The sequence below is a fragment of the Triticum aestivum genome, chromosome 2A, assembly GCF_018294505.1.
Source record: "Triticum aestivum cultivar Chinese Spring chromosome 2A, IWGSC CS RefSeq v2.1, whole genome shotgun sequence".
Taxonomy (NCBI): Eukaryota; Viridiplantae; Streptophyta; class Magnoliopsida; order Poales; family Poaceae; genus Triticum; species Triticum aestivum.
The window spans coordinates 115467874-115483829 of NC_057797.1; positions in this window are offsets into that span (position 1 = coordinate 115467874).

The window sequence follows — 15956 nt, forward strand, 5'->3', positions numbered from 1 at the left end:
TGGGATATGATGTGATTCACTTGATGTATGTTTTGGTGACCAACTTGAGGGTTCCACCCATGGACCTATGCATAGGGGTTGGCACACGTTTTCGTCGTGATTCTCCGTAGAAACTTTGGGGCACTCTTTGAGGTTCTATGTATTGGTTGAATAGATGAATCTGAGATTGTGTGATGCATATCGTATAATCATACCCACGGATACTTGAGGTGACATTGGAGTATCTAGGTGACATTAGGGTTTTGGTTGATTTGTGTCTTAAGGTGTTATTCTAGTACGAACTCTAGGGCTATTTGTGACACTTATAGGAATAGCCCAACGGATTGATTGGAAAGAATAACTTTGAGGTGGTTTCGTACCCTACCATATTCTGTTCGTTCGTTCTCCGCTATTAGTGACTTTGGAGTGACTCTTTGTTGCATGTTGAGGGATAGTTATGTGATCCAATTATGTTAGTATTGTTGAGGGAACTTGCACAAGCGAAAGTATGAACCCTAGGCCTTGTTTCAACGCATTGCAATACCGTTTACGCTCACTTTTATCATTAGTTACCTTGTTGTTTTTATATTTTCAGATTACAAAAACCTATATCTACTATCCATATACCACTTGTATCACCATCTCTTCACTGAACTAGTGCACCTATACAATTTACCATTGTATTGGGTGTGTTGCGGACACAAGAGACTCTTTGTTATTTGGTTGCAGGGTTGCTTGAGAGAGACCATCTTCATCCTACGCCTCCCACGGATTGATAAACCTTAGGTCATCCACTTGAGGGAAATTTGATAATGTCCTACAAACCTCTGCACTTGGAGGCTCAACAATGTCTACAAGAAGAAAGTTGTGTAGTAGACATTAAACTCCTTCATTTGCTGCTTCCGAAGCAGCTATGTATTTCACTTCACACGTAGATCCCGCCACGACGCTCTGCTTCAAACTTCACCAACTGACAGCTCCATCATTCAAAAAACACGTATCCGGTTTGTGAGTTAGAGTCATCCGGATCAGTGTCAAAGCTTGCATCGACATAACCATTTACGACGAGCTCTTTGTCACCTCCATATACGAGAAACATATCCTTAGACATTTTCAGGTATTTCAGGATATTCTTGACCGATGTCTAGTGATCCACTCTTGGATTATTTTGGTACCTCCTTTCTAAACTGATAGCAAGGCACACATCAGGTCTGGTACACAACATTGTATACATGATAGAGCCTATGGCTGAAGCATAGGGAACACCTTTCATTTTCCCTATATCTTCTGCAGTGGTCGGGCATTGAGTCTGACTCAACTTCACACCTTGTAATACATGCAAGAACCCTTTCTTTGCCTGATACATTTTGAACTTCTTCAAAACTTTATCAAGGTATGTGCTTTGTGAAAGTCCAATTAAGCGTCTTGATCTATCTCTATAGATCTTGATGCCCAATATATAAGCAGCTTCACCAAGGTCTTTCATTGAAAAAATTGTATTCAAGTATCCTTTTATGCTATTCAGAAATTCAGTATCATTTCCGATCAACAATATGTCATCTACATATAATATTAGAAATGCTATGGAGCTCCCACTCACTTTCTTGTAAGTACATGCTTCGCCAAAAGTCTGTATAAAACCATATACTTTGATCACACTATCAAAGTGTATATTCCAACTCCGAGGGGCTTGCACCAGTCCATAAATGGATCGCTGGAGCTTGCACACTTTATTAGCACCTTTTGGATCGACAAAACCTTCTGGTTGCATCATATACAACTCTTATTAAGATATCCATTAAGGAATGTAGTTTTGAGATCCATTTGCCAAATTTCATAATCATAAAATGTGGCAATTGCTAACATGATTTGAACGGACTTAAGCATCGCTATGGGTGATAAGGTGTCATCGTAGTCAAATCCTTGAACTTGTCGAAAACCTTTTGCAACAAGTCGAGCTTTCTAGACAGTAATATTACTGTCAGCGTCAGTCTTCTTCTTGAAGATCTATTTATTCTCTATGGCCTGTCGATCATCGGCAAGTCAACCAAAGTCCATACTTTGTTCTCATACATGGATCCCATCTGAGATTTCATGGCCTCAAGCCATTTTGCGGAATCTGTGCTCATCATCGCTTCCTCATAGTTCGTAGGTTCATCATGGTCATGTAACATGACTTCCAGAACAGGATTACCGCACCACTCTGGTGCAGATCTTACTCTGGTTGACCTACGAGGTTCGGTAGTAACTTGATCAGAAGTTTCATGATCATCATCACTAGCTTCCCCACTTACTGGTGTAGGAATCATTGGAACTGGTTTCAGTGATGAACTACTTTCCAATAAGGGAGAAGGTACAATTACCTCGTCAAGTTCTACTTTCCTCCCACTCACTTCTTTCGAGAGAAACTCCTTCTCTAGAAAGGATCCTTCTTAGCAACGGATATCTTGCCTTCGGATCTGTGATCGAAGGTGTACCCAACAGTATCCTTTGGGTATCCTATGAAGACACATTTCTCTGATTTGGTTTCGAGATTATCAGGTTGAAGCTTAGTCACATAAGCATCGCAACCCCAAACTTTAAGAAACGACAACTTGGGTTTCTTGCCAAACCATAGTTCATAAGGTGTCGTCTCAACGGATTTAGATGGTGCCCTATTTAATGTGAATACAACCGTCTCTAAAGCATAACCCCAAAACGATAGCTGTAAATCAGTGAGATCGCACCATATCTAATAAAGTATGGTTACGATGTTCGGACACACCATTACGTTGTGGTGTTCTAGGTGGTGTGAGTTGCCAAACTATTCTGCATTGTTTCAAATGAAGTCCAAACTCATAACTCAAATATTCACCTCCACGATTAGATTGCAGAAACTTGATTTTCTTGTTACGATGATTTTCCACTTCACTCTGAAATTCTTTGAACTTTTCAAATGTTTCAGACTTATGTTTCATTAAGTAGATATCTGCTCAAATCATCTGTGAAGGTGAGAAAATAACGATATCCGCCGCGAGCTTCAATGTTCATTGGACCACATACATCAGTATGTATGATTTCCAATAACTCTGTTGCTCGCTCCATGGTTCCGGAGAACGGAGTTCTAGTCATCTTGCCCATGAGGTGGTTCGCTAGTACCAAGTGATTCATAATCAAGTGATTCTAGAAGTCCATCAGAATGGAGTTTCTTCATGCGCTTTACACCAATATGAACTAAACGGTAGCGCCACAAATAAGTTGCACTATCATTATCAACTCTTCATCTTTTGGCTATAAACATGTGTATCACTACTATCAAGATTTAGTAAAAATAGACCACTCATCAAGGGTGCATAACCAGAAAAGATATTACTCATATAAATAGAACAACCATTATTCTCTGATTTAAATGAATAGTTGTCTCGCATCAAACAAGATCCAGATATAATGTTCATGCTCAACGCTGGCACCAAATAACAATTACTTAGGTCTAAAACTAATCCCGAAGGTAGATGTAGAGGTAGCGTGCCGACGACGATCACATCGACTTTGGAACCATTTCCCACGCGCATCGTCACCTCGCCCTTAGCCAATCTTCGCTTAATCTATAGCCCCTATTTTGAGTTGCAAATGTTAGCAACTGAACCAGTATCAAATACCCAAGCACTACTGCGAGCATTAGTAAGGTACACATCAATAACATGTATATCAAATATACCTTTCACTTTGCCATCCTTCTTCTCCGCCAAATACTTGGGGCAGTCCCGCTTCCAGTGACCAGTCCCTTTGCAGTAGAAGCACTCAGTCTCAGGCTTAGGTCCAGACTTGGGTTTCTTCACTTGAGCAGCAATTGGCTTGTTGTTCATCTTGAAGTTCCCTTTCTTCGCTTTACCCTTTTTCTTGAAACTGGTGGTCTTCTTGACCATCAACACTTGATGCTCCTTCTTGATTTCTACCTCTGCGGCTTTTAGCATCACGAAGAGCTCAGGAATCGTCTTATCCATCCCTTGCATATTATAGTTCATCACGAAGCTCTTGTAGCTTGGTGGCAGTGATTGAAGAACTCTGTCAATGACACTGTCATCAGGAAGATTAACTCCCAGCTGAGTCAAGTGGTTGTGGTACCCAGACATTCTGAGTATATGTTCACTGACAGAACTATTCTCCTCCATCTTGCAGCTATAGAACTTATTTGAGACTTCATATCTCTCAATCCGGGCATTTGCTTGAAATATGAACTTCAACTCCTCGAACATCGCATATGCTCCATGACGTTCAAAACATCGTTGAAGTCCCGGTTCTAAGCCGTAAAGCATGGCACACTGAACTATCGAGTAGTCATCAGCTTTGCTCTGCCAGGTGTTCACAACATCTGGCATTGCTCCTGCAGTGGATTTGTCACCTAGCGGTGCTTCCAGGACGTAATTCTTCTGTGCAGCAATGAGGATAATCCTCAAGTTATGGACCCAGCCCGTGTAGTTTCTACCATCATCTTTCAACTTAGCTTTCTCTAGGAACGCATTAAAATTCAACGGAACAACAGCACGGGCCATCTATCTACAACAACATAGACGTGCAAAATACTATCAGCTACTAAGTTCATGATAAATTAAAGTTCAATTAATCAAATTACTTAAGAACTCCCACTTAGATAGATATCTCTCTAATCATCTAAGTGATCACGTGATCCATATCAACTAAACCATGTCCGGTCATCATGTGAGATGGAGTAGTTTTCAATGGTGAACATCACTATGTTGATCATATCTACTATATGATTCATGCTCGACCTTTCAGTCTCAGTGTTTCGAGGCCATATCTGCATATGCTAGGCTCGTCAAGTTTAACCCGAGTATTCTGCGTGTGCAAAACTGGCTTGCACCCATTGTATGTGAACGTAGAGCTTATCACACCCGATCATCACGTGGTGTCTCAGCACGATGAACTGTAGCAACGGTGCATACTCAGGGAGAACACTTATACCTTGAAATTTAGTGAGAGATCATCTTATAATGCTACCGTCGAACTAAGCAAAATAAGATGCATAAAGGATAAACATCACATGCAATCAATATAAGTGATATGATATGGCCATCATCATCTTGTGCCTTTCATCTCCATCTCCAAAGCACCATCGTGATCACCATCATCACCGGCTTGACACCTTGATCTCCACCTTGACATCATCTTGTTGTCTCGCCAACTATTGCTTCTATGACTATCGCTACCGCTTAGTGATAAAGTAAAGCAATTACATTGCGATTGCATTTCATACAATAAAGCGACAACCACATGGCTCCCGCCAGTTGCCGATAACTTTGTTAGAAAACATGATCATCTCATACAATAAAATTTAGCATCATGTCTTGACCATATCACATCACAACATGCCCTGCAAAAACAAGTTAGACGTCCTCTACTTTGTTGTTGCAAGTTTTAAGTGGCTGCTGCGGGCTGAGCAAGAACCATTCTTACCTACGCACCAAAAACCACAACGCAGTATAGTGATTACTTTTTGATCTTCAGAAAGAACCCTGTTCATTGAATCCAATTCAACTAAAGTTGGAGAAACTGACACCCACCATCCAACTATGTGCGAAGCACGTTGGTAGAACCAGTCTCGCGTAAGCATACGCGTAATGTCGGTCTAGGTCGCTTCATCCAACAATACTGTCGAATCAAGAATCAACTAGTGACAGCAAGCAATATGTATATACCCATGCCCACAACTCCTTTGTGTTCTACTTTTGCATATAACATCTATGCATAAACTTGGCTCGGATGCCACTGTTGGGGAACATAGTAATTCCAAAATTTTCCTACGCACACGCAAGATCATGGTGATGCATAGCAATGAGAGGGGAAGAGTGTTCTCCATGTACCCTCGTACACCGTAAGTGGAAGCGTTATGACAACGCGGTTGATGTAGTCGTATGTCTTCACGATCGACCGATCCTAGTACCGAAGGTACGGCACCTCCGCAATCTGCACACGTTCGGCTCGGTGATGTCCCACGAACTCATGATCCAGCAGAGTGTCGCGGGAGAGCTTGGTAAGCACGATGGTGTGACGACGGTGATGATGATGCTACCGGAACAGGGCTTCGCCTAAGCACCGCTACGATATGACTGAGGTGGATTATGGTGGAGGGGGCACCGCACATGGCTAAAAGATCAATGATCAACTTGTGTGTCTATAGGGTGCCCCCTCCCCGTATATAAAGGAGTGGAGGAGGGGGAGGGCCGACCCTCTACTGTGGCGCACCCTGGGGAGTCCTACTCCCAACGGGAGTAGGATTCCCCCCTTTCCATGTAGTAGGAGTAGGAGAGTAGGAAAGGGAAGAGAGAAGAGAAGGAAGGAGGGGGCGCCGCGCCTCCCCCCTAGTCCAATTTGGACTAGGCCTTGGGGGGCGCGGCGCCTGCCCTAGGCAGCCCCTCCCTCTCTCCCCTAAAGCCCATTAGGGCCCATATACTCCTCGGGGGTTCCGGTAAACCCCCGGTACTTCGGTTAATGTCTGAATTCACCTGGAACCATTCCTATGTCCAAACATAGTCATCCAATATATCGATCTTTATTTTTCGACCATTTCGAGACCTCTCGTCATGCCCGTGATCACATCCAGGACTCCAAACAACCTTCTATTCATCAAAACACATAAAGTCATAATATCGATCGTCACCGAACGTTATGCGTGCGGACCCTACGGGTTCGAGAACTATGTCAACATGACGGAGACATGTCTTCGGTCAATAACCAATAGAGGAACCTGGATGTTCATATTGGCTCCCATATATTCTATGAAGATCTTTATCGGCCAAACCGCATAACGATATACGTTGTTCCCTTTGTCATCGGTATGTTACTTGCCCGATATTCGATCGTCGGTATCTCAATACCTAGTTCAATCTTGTTACCGGCAAGTATCTTTACTCGTTCTGTAATGCTACATCCCGTAACTAACTCATTAGCTACATTGCTTGCAAGGCTTATATTGATGTGCATTACCGAGAGGGCCCAGAGATACCTCTCCGACAATCGGAGTGACAAATTCTAATCTCGATCTATGCCAACTCAACAAACACCATCGGATACACCTGTAGAGCACCTTTATAATCACCCAGTTACGTTGTGATGTTTGGTAGCACACAAAGTGTTCCTCCGGTATTCGGGAGTAGCATGATCTCATAGTCATAGGAATATGTATAAGTTATGGAGAAAGCAATAGCAACAAACTAAACGACCATCGTGCTAAGCTAACGAATGGGTCAAGTCAATCACATCATTCTCTAATGATGTGATCCCGTTAATCAAATGACAACTCATGTCTATGGTTAGGAAACATAACCATCATTGATTCAACAAGCTAGTCAAGTAGAGGCAAACTAGTGACACTCTGTTTGTCTAAGTATTCACACATGTACCAAGTTTCCGGTTAACACAATTCTAGCATGAATAATAAACATTTATCATGATATAAGAAAATATAAATAACAACTTTATTATTGCCACTAGGACATATTTCCTTCACTCTCCCACTTGGACTCGTTTTGAAGCTATGGAAAAACTCCAGGTCCTCACATAGAGAACCACCCAAGATAAACAAAAATGTAGGATACAAAGTATGCGAAGGTTATATCACATATTTTGGGAAACTATTTGGCTTTGGCTTCTCTTTGGTATATAGGATATGAGTGGAATTGTGTATAGTGTTGGGGAACGTAGTAATTCCAAAATATTCCTACGCACACGCAAGATCATGGTGATGCATAGCAAGGAGAGGGGAAGAGTGTTGTCCACATACCCTCGTAGACCGTAAGCGGAAGCATTATGACAACACGGTTGATGTAGTTGTACGTCTTCACGATCGACCGATCCTAGTACCGAAGGTATGGCACCTCCGCGATCTGCAGACGTTCGGCTCGGTGACGTCCCACGAACTCATGACCCAGCAGAGTGTCGAGGGAGAGCTTCGTCAACATGATGGAGTGATGACGGTGATGATGATGCTACCGGAACAGGGCTTCGCCTAAGCACCACTATGATATGACCGATGTGGATTATGGTGGAGGGGGCACCGCACACGGCTAAAAGATCAATGATCAACTTGTGTGTCTATGGGGTGCCCCCCTCCCCATATATACAGGAGTGGAGGAGGGGGAGGGCCGGCCCTCTACTATGGCGCGCCCTGGGGAGTCCTACTCCCACCGGGAGTAGGATTCCGCCCTTTCCATGTAGTAGGAGTAGGAATGTCGGAAAGGGAAGAGAGAAGAGAAGGAAGGAGGGGGAGAGCCACCCCTCCCCCCTAGTCCAATTCGGACAAGGCCTTGGGGGCGCGCAGCCTGCCCTAGGCAGCCCCTCCCTCTCTCTCCTAAAGCACATTAGGGCCCATATACACCCCGGGGGGTTCCGGTAACCCCCCGGTACTCCGGTTAATGTCCGAATTCACCCAGAACCATTCCGATGTCCAAACATAGTCATACAATATATCGACCTTTTTGTCTTGACCATTTCGAGACTCCTCGTCATGCCCCTGATCACAACCGGGACTCCGAACAACTTTCGGTTCATCAAAACCCATAAAGTCATAATACCGATCGTCAGCGAACGTTAAGCGTGCGGACCCTACGGGTTCGAGAACTATGTAGAAATGACCGAGACATGTCTCCAATCAATAACCAATAGCGGAACCTGTATGTTCATATTGGCTCCCACATATTCTACGAAGATCTTTGTCAAACCGCATAACAATATACGTTGTTCCCTTTGTCATTGGTATGTTACTTGCCCGAGATTCGATCGTCGGTATCTAAATACCTAGTTGAATCTCGTTACCAACAAGTCTCTTTACTCATTCTATAATGCTACATCCCATAACTAACTCATTAGCTACATTGCTTGCAAAGCTTATATTGATGTGCATCACCGAGAGGGCCCAGAGATACCTCTCTGAGAATCGGAGTGACAAATCGTAATATCGATCTATGCCAACTCAACGAACACCATCGGAGACACCTGTAGAGCACCTTTATAATAACCCAGTTACGTTGTGACATTTGGTAGCACACAAAGTGTTCCTCCGGTATTCAGGAGTTGCATGATCTCATAGTCATAGGAATATGTATAAGTTATGGAGAAAGCAATAGCAACAAACTAAACGATCATCATGCTAAGCTAATGGATGGGTCAAGTCAATCACATCATTCTCTAATGATGTGATCCCGTTAATCAAATGACAACTCATGTCTATGGTTGGGAAACATAACCATCATTGATTCAACGAGCTAGTCAAGTAGAGGCAAATTAGTGATGAGGGAGTCCTAGACTATGGGGTCCTCGGGCATCCGGCCTATTATCCATGGGTCGGACTCATGGGCTGTGAAGACACGAAGGCGGAAGGCTGTACCTGTGTCCGGATTGGACTCTCTTTGGCGTGGAAGGCAAGCTTGGCGACCGAGTATGAAGATTCCTTCTTATGTAACCGACTCTATGTAAACCCTAGATCCCCACGATGTCTATATAAACCGGAGGGGTTAGTCCGGAAAGGATATACTCATTACCATAGTCATATAGGCTAGGCTTCTAGGGTTTAGCCACTGCGATCTCGTGGTAGATCAACTCTTGTAACACTCATATTCATCAATATCAATCAAGAAGGACGTAGGGTATTACCTCCATAGAGAGGGCCCGAACCTGGGTAAACATTGTGTCCCCCGTCTCCTGTTACAATCGATCCTAGACGCACAGTTTGGGACCCCCTACCCGAGATCCGCCGGTTTTGGCACCGACATTGGTGCTTTCATTGAGAGTTTCACTGCACCATCAACGAAAGGTTCGATGGCCCCTTCAATCGTCTATAGTGACGCTGTCCAAGGAGAAACCTTCCTCCCCGGACAGATTTTCATGTTCAGCGGCTTCGTACTGTGGGCCAACTCGCTTGGCCATCTGGAGCAGATCGATAGCTACGCCCCTGGACACCAGGTCAGATTTGGAAGCTTGAACTACATCGTGGATATCCGTGGATGTCGGATTTCGGGTTCCGGCAGACCCTTAAGGTTCGAACACTAGGGTGCGCACGGAGATTACGCCTTCTACCTCTCCGTCTCGCAAGGATCTAAAACTACTGAAAGAACTACACAAGAGACACAAGGTTTATACTGGTTCGGGCCACCATTGTGGTGTAATACCCTACTCCAGTGTGTGGTGGGTGGATTGCCTCTTGGGGCTGATGATGATGAACAATACAAGGAAGAACAGCCTCGCGAGGGTCTGTTCTTGGCTGAGGCAATGAACTGCTGGGAGGAGTTCAACTGCCTTTTTCTCTCTCTCTCTCTCCCAATCGGAACCCCCTTGCTGTGTGGGTGGCTCGTCCTATTTATAGTGCCCTGGTCCTCTTCCCAAATATTGACTGGGAAGGGAGCCAACAATGGCGGGCTAATTTGAAGTGGGACAACAAGTATCAACTATCCTGACAAAAGCGGTCTTCGCCTGCGCAAAGATCTGGTGATGACACCGTCTTGGGCTCCACGGTGACCTCCGCCTCGTAGTCCTCCTGGTCCTGGTCTCGTTCCACCGAAATGGTAACTTTTGCCTGATGCCTCGGTACTCCGCGGCTGCGCTTGCCCCCTTTGCACCAAAGAGGAAAGGAGGACGCCGCGCGGGCTGGCACCCGCCTGGCGCCCTGAGTCGTCATGGCTTGCGTCATGGGCACCTTGCGAGGTACCCCGCCTTGATCTCTCCGCCTCCTCGCGAGCCATCCTGACGAGGCCGTGCCTGAGGAAGGTCTGTGTCCTCCGCCCCGTGAGGCTTGACCCCTCGCGAGGGTCTTGAGTCTTATGTTGGTGAAGATGGGCCGTACTGGGCCTCCTTTGATCCACGCCGCAGGCCGCTTGTAGGCAAGTCTGGGGACCCCTGTTCCCAGAACGCCGACAGTAGCCCCCGGGCCCAAGGCGCGCCCGGACTTGGCCGTGCCGAGAGGTGAAAGGGCAAGGGTGTAGTGCCGCGTGGCGGTTGATGGGACGTGGGCGTCTCCGCTTCCCCATGACGCCTTGGTGATCGCGCGAGTTGGACAAGTCCCTGCATGCAAATCGTGTCATGATTACTTTTGATCGTGGAGGCCGGTGGTTGGCCTTCGCCGGCTATAAGTACGGAACTACACGTGCCCTTCCAGTCCATCCTTCCTTGCTTCTCCTTCTTCCTGATCCTTGCTCCGTCTTGCCGCGATGGCTCTGATTCGCCGGTTCTCTGCAGCTGAGAAGGGAAAGGCTCCTCAAGAGGGACTAGACCCGCTCCCGCCGAAGAAGCGGCTCACCCTCTGCGGCCGGGGCGAGGAGGACTGCCGGGTGGTGTCGAGGCCTCAGTGCGAGCGGGCTCCGCCGGGGTTCCTGCTTCCCTTGTATGCCCACGTCGAGGGCCTTGAAGGGGTCGATGCCGATCCCCGCGGTCAGCGCCGTCGTCGGCGCCGACGGGTCACGAAGGCGTGGGTTGTTCCTCCTGGGGTCCACGCCGAGGGCTCCTCCCTAGAGTTCGTGCTCCATGTCGCCATTCCTCTCTAGTCTTGGATCCGCCTGCCTCCCTTATTCGCCTCCATCATCCTGCTGGGGGCGCCTTTGGATCTCCGGCTGCAGCACGCCGACTGCAGCGCCCTCGCGATTGAGGCAGAGGTCATGGTCATTGCCCCGGGCGAGGTCTACATGACTCGTGGCTGGAGAGAGATCGCCCGGGTTTGTAGGGTGAGGGGCGTCTTCGCGGTCCACTTGGAGTACGATGGCACTTCGGTGATGTTCTTCAAGGTCTTCGACGCGGATGGGCGCCGGCTGGAGTGTTGCCTCGGGAGAGGTGGCCAAGACCTTGCCATGGTGAAGGCTAGGCCTGTCCACCACTCCCTTGGCGGCTCTGCAGGCGACGGAGGCGTCAAAGGTTCCAGCGACTCTGGTGAGCTCTTCGCGACTCCGGAGACAAGCGACCATAGCTACGAGCCCCCGAGCCGGCTCCGCTCCAGGAGCAAGGCGGGCTCGTCAGGCCGCCGCCGACTCTGATCTGTATGGGGTTGGCGCCGGCGCCTGACGGCCCACTATTGATGATGGCATCTTTTGCAGGAGCGCATTTAGTTAGCATCCCTTAGGATACGTTCCCTGCGAGGAGTCAAAATGGGCCCCATGGGGGCTTGTAAGGTGCCTGTAATCCTGTTTGTTAATTCATAACCCTTGTTGTAGAGTTGTGCGAGTTGCTGATTCCGTCTTAGCTTAGTTCCCCCTTTCGAACCTCGCAAGGGCTTGGTGCTCTGCGCCGACAGGTCCCAGTCCCAAGGCGGCGTCAGCCGTCGCTGGTATGCCAGGTCGTGATGCCGTGGTCAAGGCCAGGAGGTGAGCGACCCGGGGTCCGGTAAGAGCCCCTGAGTCGCGATGCTCAGGGGGTCCCCTTTGGTGCCCAAGCAGCCGTCGTTCGGTGAGAAAGGAGATCAGCGTCGCTGACACGGAATTGCATTAGGTGCGGGGGTAGTGCTACGATAGCCGGTGCTTTCGGGGGGTGACTTATCTCGAGAGTCGGGGATTACTCCTGGTGTGTCGTCGGGTCCACGCGTCGGCAGGAGCGGAATCGCTCGGCGAGGTCCTCGTGTGCCCCTTCTCCCTCGCCTTTACTCCCCTTTCTGCTCTACGTCCTCGGGTCCCGGCCCTCGAGCTAGTCTCAGCCGTCGCTGGTATGCCAGGTCACGATGCCATGGTCAAGGCCAGAGGGTGAGGGCTGGAGAGCCAGTAGGAGCCCTGAGTCGCGGTGCTCAGGCACCCCCCCCTTTAACGTGCAAGCGGTTTGCACGGACGAGGGTGATAGGAACGCCGCGAGGGCCTTTCCTGGCGCAACTTCCTCAGGGGATCCTGTAAACTCATCACAGAAGGAAGAAGAGGTTGCCATGACAACTATCAGTCTGCCGTTAGTTGCTTCCGAGGGGAGGCGAGGCACTGGAGGCTTGACGAGGTGGCGCCATGTAGGGCTGCCGCGGCCAGAGCTCAGCCATTCAGGTTTTTCGGCGTTGCAGGGACGGACCAATGCTCAAGCGTCGTGCCATTGTGGGAGCAATTCCGTCAGTTGGCATTAGTTGAGCAGGCAACTAGATCAAACACGTTAGCCTCGATGGAGAGGATTCATTAAAATAGACGCTGGGAAGGTAGACATCGCTGGGTCGGGCCCGAGCGACCTGGGGATGATGCAGCCCGAGGGGCGCCCCCAACAAAGCAAGCTAACGACATGAGATAAAAGGGATACATACCGCAGGGACGGACCCACGCGGCCTGGGAACGATGCAGCCCTGGGAGGGCGCTCCCAGCTGGGAATGAAACTGGTAAGATGTCACCTGCGGGTGTCGATGGCGAAGGGGTGTTGGTGCAGCAGACTCAGTGGGCTACGGAAGCCGATCCTCACGAGCCCCCAGGCCCAGGGGCCTCGGGAGGCTCCAGAGGCACTGGTAGCTCCTCGCGAACCATCTCCATCTCCGACAAGGCTGCGGAACGCCTGTCTTCTTGAGCCTCCATGATGCCCCTCATGAGGTGCTGGCGCGTTGCAGCCACACTCGGCAAGCCGTAAGGCATGCGAACGTAGCTGTGGGGCGGGCCCCCGCAGCGCCCCACTCGCGAGGGCCAGAGGCGCTCCATCGTAGCGACTTGGTTGAGCCCTGGTACATTGATGCAGACACGCAGCCCAACATCCTCGCTTGGATGGGGAGCCATAGCCGGTAGACGGCGGCAACCTCTCATGATTCTTGACTCCTATAGTTCTTGAATGGCCTTGTGGATGAACTCCTGCGGGTCTGACCTTCCTTGGCCTGCTCCTTGAGGGAAACGTGCTTCGAAACACGCCTCCATGTGGTGCCCAAGCGCCTCCCTCGTGACCTTGGCTAGGTCGGTGGCCCTCCAGGGGAGAGCCCCCGAGCCCTGCCTGAGGAGGGCGCCGGGCGCGCTTTCCTATGCGATGGAAGGAGGTTCCCCCTGGGCAGATGCGGGCCCTGAGGGGCCCGCCTCCCGAGGGGCTGGTCCGGATGATGACTTCTTCTTCTTGGGGGTGTTCTCGGGAAGCCTCCTGCTTCCGCGATCCGGGTCTTCCAGTGATGCGGCCTGAAAGGCTCGCTCCAGGGAGCACACTGCATCCTTCTCTTCGCAGGGCACCGTGATGACTCCGCCACTTCCTGGCATCTTGAGGACGTTGTAGCCATGGTGAGTCACGGCCATGAACTTGGCCAGTGTTGGGTACCTGAGGATGGCGTTGTACGGCAGGCGGATGTGGGCGACGTCGAAGTCGATGAGCTCGGTGCGGTAGTTGTCGCGTGCCCCGAAGGTGACAGGGAGGCGGACCTGCCCAATCGGGACCGTGGAGCCGTCGGTGACTCCGGAGAAGGGCTTGGTTGGCTGAAGCTGGTCGTAGGGCACTTGGAGATTGTTGAACGTTTCCATGGACAGGACGTTGATCCCTGCCCCACCATCGATGAGGGTCCTGGTGACCAGTACATTGCTGATGACTGGGAAGCAAAGCATCGGGAGGACAACGGCTATGGCCACGCACTTGAGTTGATCTGCTGAGCTGAATGTGATGGAGCAGGCTGACCACCTAAGAGGGCGCGTTGCTTCAAGCCTGGGGAGGACTGCGTTCACTTCGCGGACAAACTGCTTGAAGATGCGTTGGGAGGCTGGGGCCTGAGCTCCGCCCAGGATGCAGGCGATGGCGCGTGGCTCCTGGAAGCCCCCAGCCCCTTCGTCTTGATGGCGGTCTTCGTTTCTCCTTGGCTGAGGCGGCAGTGGAGGGAGGCCTGCGTGGCCCTGTGGGCCATCCTCACGAGGCTGATCCCTCCAGTCCCCCTCGCGAGGCAGGTCTCGCCAGCGATCCTCGCGAGGTTGATCACGCCACCCTTGGCGTGGGCCGTGGTCTTCCCAGCGTCCTGCGTTTCTTCCTCCTCCTCGGCCATAGCCCCGATCGGCGCGTTCGGGACGACGGCCGATCCTTCCTTCTCGCACAGCGCGGAGTTCTTGGCATTCGTTGGTGTTGTGGGTGTGGAGGTCATGGTACACACAGTACCGGCCGCCCCTGGGGGACTCGGGCAGATCTTTGCCCCGCTTGGTGTCTGGTTCTGCTGCGAGCACGGTAGCCCCCTTGCACTTCACGTCCTTGGCCTTGGGCTTCTTCTCTTCTGGGTCTGTAGCAGGCAGCTCGAGGAGGGAGAGGCGTCCCTCCTCAGCCCTGGCGCACTTGGTCGCCAAGTTGAACAGCTCCAGGGAGGTGCACAGGTCTTCATGCATCGCCAGCTCCTCCTTCATCTTGACGTCGCGCACACCATCAGAGAAGGCCGAGATGATGGCCCCCTCGGACACCTTGGGGATCTTCAGGCGCGCGCTGTTGAAGCGCTGGATGTACTTCTGCAGGGTCTCTCCGGGTTGTTGCTTGATGCGGCGCATGTCGCTCACAGTGGGTGGCCGGTCGCGAGTTCCTTGGAAGTTGGCGATGATGCGACTGCACATCTGGTCCCAGGAAGAGATCGTGCCTGGAGCCAGATTCAGGAGCCAGGTGCGAGCTCCTTCCTTGAGCGCCATGGGGAACTAGTTCGCCATGACCTTCTCGTCCCCGCTGGCAGCTTCGATGCCCAGCACATAGAGCTGGAGGAACTCCGCAGGGTCAGTCGTGCCATCGTAACGAGGAGGCAGGTCTGGCTTGAACTTGCTGGGCCACACGACACTACGCAGCTCGGTGGTGTAGGCACGGCAGCCTGCGGTGGCCACGAAAGGCTTCGGCTAGTGGAGAGCTTGGTCTCGAGGGTCCCCATGCGCTGCAGCTAGGAGCAGCGCGGGGTCTTGGCGTGTCGGAGCCGGAGCAAGGTCGCGGCGTGCCGGACCAGGGAGCGCCCGGGCAGCTCCTTGCGGGCGAGGGACTTCTTGACAGCTCCGTTCTTGCTGCGATGGCACCTGACGGAGCGGGTTCCGCCCAGGGGCCACGCGCCTTGGAGCCATGGCGTCTTCTTG